The sequence below is a fragment of the Apodemus sylvaticus genome, chromosome 6 (genome assembly GCF_947179515.1).
Source record: "Apodemus sylvaticus chromosome 6, mApoSyl1.1, whole genome shotgun sequence".
In the NCBI taxonomy this organism is placed as follows: domain Eukaryota; kingdom Metazoa; phylum Chordata; class Mammalia; order Rodentia; family Muridae; genus Apodemus; species Apodemus sylvaticus.
Window position 1 is genome coordinate 92515956 of NC_067477.1, and position 6000 is coordinate 92521955.

A 6000-nucleotide genomic window follows, 5' to 3' on the forward strand; every position below is an offset into this window, starting at 1 on the left:
GCTAAAAACCAAGAAAATATAGATTAAAACCACAATGAAAACCATGTTATATCCAGCAGCAATGGCCGTGGGACTTTCTCTGTGTTTAAGTAGGACATGTAGAAAAAGGAATGCCACAATTTCTAATACACAATTTGCTATAAGACCTTTAAATAGATCCTTGCAAATCTTTGAAGAGTTCTTAAACTTAATCTTTATTTGTTTTGTGGTATATTTGCTTTTGCTGGTCAGACACTATGAGTGAAATGCTTGTCCTAGGGTGTATCTCGAGTGCAGAGCACGTGCTCAGAGGCCCTGCATTCAAGTCCTCAAGACCAAATAAAATAGCAAAACAAACAAAATCAGAACCAAAACCCAAATGGCTAACACTGTTGCCATGGGTATGAAGTTATAACAGTTCTCTCGCTACTCTGTGAGCATGAACACACCCTTCATTCCCAGAACAGTTCCAACATCTTCTCAGGCTAGGGATTTGAATCTCTAAGACTGTTCCACTCTCAAGTGTGTCTTCTTCCCATTATATGTATTTTAGAATGTACATAGCCATAATATAAAAAAAAGTAACAAAGGAAATAACTTAGACATCATAAATCGTACAACGGATAAAGAAACCAGTCCTTTAAGAAAAGAACAAAATAAAACACTTTGTTCCTAAGATGATGTTCTATACAATGATCATTGGGGATTGCTGGGGATAGGGAAGTGATATTGTTGGTTCATAGATACAAACTTCATTTATAAAATGAGTATGTCTTAAGGCTCTAACATACAGTATCACAGTTAGTATTAACAATAACATCCTTAAAATTTGCCAAGAGAACAGTAGATCTTGAATATTTTCTCTCTCTCCTTCTGTCTCTGTCTCTCTTTCTCACACACAGAGAGACAGAGATGGAGAGAAAGTGAGGACAGAGACAGAGAGAAACAGACACACAGAGACGGGGCAGAGGAATAGGAAAGCTGGACATGGAGACACATGCCTATCATACTAGCAGTCAGGCTTAGGTAGGAGGACTGAGAATCCAAGGAGACCAATCTGACTTATTCTTACATAATACATTTTCAGAGAGACAGAAACAGAGTGGGCATTACAAATAAAAACACTTATGATTCATAGGTACATAACAAATATATATAAAATGATGAGGTTGTAAAAAGAAACAGGATTGTGATCGTCATTATGGGAACAAATGGGAAAAGAAGCAGGCTTTAACTTCTTTCTTCCAAACAAGGGCTACCTGAAGTCCTGCAAGGTTTCCACCATCTTTTTCAGAGATGTATTTTGGTCCATAATAAAATTAGAAGACTTGCCGGGCGGTGGTGGCGCACCCCTGTAATCCCAGCACTCTGGGAGGCAGAGGCAGGCTGATTTCTGAGTTCGAGGCCAGCCTGGTCTACAGAGTGAGCTCCAGGACAGTCAGGGCTGCACAGAGAAACCCTGTCTTGAAAAAATCAAATCCAAAAAAAAAAAAAAAATTAGAAGACTTACAAGCAGTAAGCCATGCTGTTTCTGAATATACATTTTTAATAGGGTTTAACAAATGATTATACCCACACATATCAGTTTTTAATTGATCTAATGGCAAATTGCTGCACACTTGATTTGAAAAAAACCCCACAGAGGTATAACCTACTGAAGATTTGTTTAAAAAAATTGAGGTAAATGTTAATTTTCTAGAGCTGCCAGTACAGAGTACCATGAACACACCTGTAAAACTAACAACAACAAGAAGAAGATATTTCCTCTTACAGTGTTGCATTAGACCTTGGCCAGGTTGCTCCCCTGCCTTCTCCAACCTTCCGCTGATGGCCTTCGTCTCTTGCACCCTGTCAGGCAGCATCACTCCGGTCTCTGCCTGTCTTCATATGTTGTTCTTGCAGTGCCTCTCCATGTTTTCCCTTGATAAGAAAGGCATTAGTCACTTTGAATCAAAATCCCATTCTACCATGATAGGCGTTTGTCCTGATTACGTTTGCAATAGTTCCATTTCTAAACAACAGCTACCTGAAATCCTGCAATGTTTCCAGCATCTATTTCAGAGACTCATTTCAAGAAGTAATTTACAAGCAACAAATCAAGCTGGTTTTGATTATACATTTTAATGGGCTTTAACAAATGATTCTAACCACATTTACTAAGTTTTAATTGATCTTATAGTAAATCACCGCACACTTGATCTACAACAGCACAGATTTTTAACTTTATACTTTATAGGTCAGAAGTCTTCCATGAGTCCTACTAGACTAAAAGCAGTGTTTCACAAGGCTGTGTTCCTTACTGGAGTCTAGAGGAGACTCTTGTCTCGTCTTTTCTGACCTAAAGGTCATTTGCTTTCCTTGGTTAATGACTTTTCCATTTTCTTTTACTTTTTTAAAAATCTAAGTACAGTGTAGCTTCTTATTATATCTAAGTACACTGTAGCTATCTTTAGACACCCCAGAAAAGGGCATCAGATCTCATTACAGATTGTGTGACCCACCCTGTGGTTGCTGGGATTTGAACTCAGGACCTTCAGAAGAGCACTCAGTGCTCTTAACCACTGAGCTGTCTCTCCAGCCTCAAACTTTTCCATTTTCAAAGCTGACGGTATTACATCTCTCTGCTCTTGTTTCTCTCTTCTATCTATAGTTGTATCTCTCTCTCTCTGTCTCTGTCTTTCTATTCCCTCTCCCCCTTCTCCTCCCCCTCCCTCTCCTCAGATAATTTCCCCATCTTGAGGTATTTACCCATAACCACATCCAAAAAGTTCTTCTTGCAATATAAAGTATCATATTTACAGGTTTTGACATTAGGACAATTTCAGAAGCCATTGTTCTTCCTAGTACCTTGGGGACAATCCACCCCATCAAGGTGGAGAACTTTTCCATCCCACCAGGAAGCCAAATCATATCCTTTCCCAGCCAATCCCAGTTAACTCCCAGAAGCAATCTCCATTCTGATTTCCTCATGAGTTTGATGAGTTTGACTCATTCTTGATCTTCACATAAATGGGAGATACAGCATGTTCTTTTGTGTTATCTTGTTTTGGTCACACAGCATAATATTTTTGCAGCTCATCTATATACTTGCCCACTTTTATTGTTGTTTAATATTCCGTTGTATATATATGATATGTTTTGCTCATAATTCCCTTGCTGGCGAGTCTATGGGCTGCTTCTAGTGTGAGACAGTTGTAAACATTCTTATAGAATGTTTTGTGAACAGTGCTTAATTCCTCTGAAGTACTGTAAAATTTTCTAGGCTACAAGACAGAAATATGTGTAACTGTAAAACTGTAGAGTAGTTTCAGAAAAGTAGTTTATTAATGATGATTCTCTCATCATTATTGCTAGAAATCTCACTTGTTCCTTATCTTGCTAACAGTTGGTATTATCAGTTTTCAGTCTGAGCCATTATGATGTATGTTTATTTTTTTAAAAAAGAAGCAAACAATTTGAAACCATATTAAACTAATAACAGTTCATCCTTACTGGTGATTTCCCCAAATACCTTAGCAAATAAAGTTTTGTTTTTTTTTTTCTCCTGCCAAATTTTATCCTTGGAATTACTTGATGCCTTGAATAGCCCTCTTGACTTCTGGCCATTCTTTTTGTTTGTTTGTTTGTTTTTGTTTTTTGTTTTTGTTTTTTTGAGACAAGGTTTCTGTGTAGCCCTAGCTGTCCTGGAACTTACACTGTAGACCAGGCTGGCCTCGAACTCAGAAATCCACCTGCCTCTGCCTCTCAAGTGCTGGGATTAAAGGCATGTGCCACCACTGCCTGGCTTGGCCCTTCTATGTCTTGAAGATGGTCAGTGGTGTGTGTGTGTGTGTGTGTGTGTGTGTGTAGTATGGGTGTGGTGCTTGCTCACCTCAAAGAGAGAAGTTGACATCGAGACATCTTCCTCACTCATTCCTCCACCTTACTTTTTAGATAGGTTTCTCAATGAACCCAGAGCTCAGCATGGTGAACTGGCCAGTGAAGCCTCTGGGGTCTGTCTGTCTTCATCTGCCTTCCATCTCCCACAAACCCATAGTGCTGGGCCCACAGACATGGGCCTCCCTGGCTGGCTTTTAAGTAAGTACTGGGCAACCTCAGGCCCTCATGATTGTGCAGGAAGCACTTCGTCCACTATGTCATCTCCCTCGCCCATGTGCTTATCTGTTTATCCCAAGTGCCTAGCACAAGGCTGGGCATGCAGCCAGTGCTCAAATTGATCTCTCTTTTAATAGAAAACAACACACATTTAAACTTGTGCTGAAATCTCAATTCTATTCCACTTACAAATGTGGATTGAGATAAAATCAATTTTTTATTTTGTTCTTTACTAATGATGGGAAAGATTTGTTTAATTTAACAAGATGATTGATGTGTTCACACAAGCCATCAAGTTTTCTATCCATGGGGCTGTTCCGAAATGATATTCTGGACTTGGAGCGCTGCTGAGAAGCAGGCTTTTATATCTAGTAACAAGGCATCAACCTACTGTCTCACCCTAAAAGGCATGCTTCCCACTTGACTCCTCCTTAAAGCCTGCACTTCTGGATAAAAATTTCAGAGCCCGAGTCCCAGCTCCACAGCCCGGAACCCTCCTTGTGTATAACCCTGAATAAGTGTGGCTACCACTCATCAAAAAAGTCCCTCTTTACAGCAAATGGAGACCCTCACAGAAAATGGCAACTGCAAACAATGCAGAGATCAACAGATCACAGTGAGCCCAGCCCTAACAGATACACTTACATCACAGCTTCTACATCTATGGCTCAGGGAGCATTGTCGAAGAGGGTATGGAAAGATTGTAAAAGCCAGAACACCAGGGTGGGACATGGGAGGGATTAGTTAGAAGGTACCTGGGAAGGGCTGGAGGGAGAAAAGGAAGGAGGGAAAATGATATAAATCTACTTCAATTAAAAATATATCTTAAAAGGGGGCTGGAGAGATGGCTCAGAGGTTAAGAGCACTGACTGCTCTTCCAGAGGTTCTGAGTTCAACTCCCAGCAACCACATGGTGGTCACAACCATTTGTAATGGGATCAGATGCCCTCTTCTGGTGTATCTGAAGACAGATACAGTGTACTCACATAAATAAAATGTGAATAAGAAAAAATATATATATCTTAAAGGGTGTCCAGAATTTAAATTCAGTTTAAGTGTAACTGGGTACCTGAGGGATTGGTGGTCAGAATCCAGGGGTCGTGTTGCATTTTGGCAAAAATACGTGCGAAGGACTAGAAAGATGGCTCAGCAGTTACACGCACTGGCTGCTCTCTCAGGAGACCAGCACTTGCATGACCGCTCACAGCCCTCTGTAATTCTGGTTTTAGGGCATCTGATGCCCTTTTCTGGCTTCCACAGGCTCTGTGAGCAGATGTGGCACAGAGACGTCCGTGAAAGCAGAACACCCATGAATATAAAAAAGTAAACTTAGAATGTAAACGTTGTTTGGGGAAGTGCTCATGAATTGGCAAGCATGACTATTTCGGAGGGAACCTTTCATAGTTTCTAGCAGATTCTCAAAGGTAAAGAAATGTGAGAAGTTATATAGCAGGGTTTGCAGTATTAGTATTGCTATACAATTGGTTAGTTATGAGAATTTCTGTAAAAAAAAAAAATAGTAGAGCCATTCAAAGTAACCTCCATGAATTGACTAAATTTCTTTGGTTTAGAGAATAGATCAAAACATTTACTGGCCTAATGCAGGTATATTTCTAGATATTATTGTGAAACGGTTAGAAATCGAACTGGGGAGACAGTCTCTTGATCTTAGAAATTAATAAGAGTTCAATTCCATCACACTTCAATTCATACAGGCTGCCGCTCCCTGCCCATACAAATTGTCTTTTCTTATTTCTTCATAATGCTTAAAAATTAGACAGGTTTTGTTATGGTCTTCCTAAGGACTAGCCTCTAAAGAAGTCAAAGTCATCAGATAAAATTAATTCCTTAACTTAATACAAATGTTTGTTAACCCCTTTTAGTATTAAGACAGGTCTAGAGACAATTGATGGTAACTCACATTCG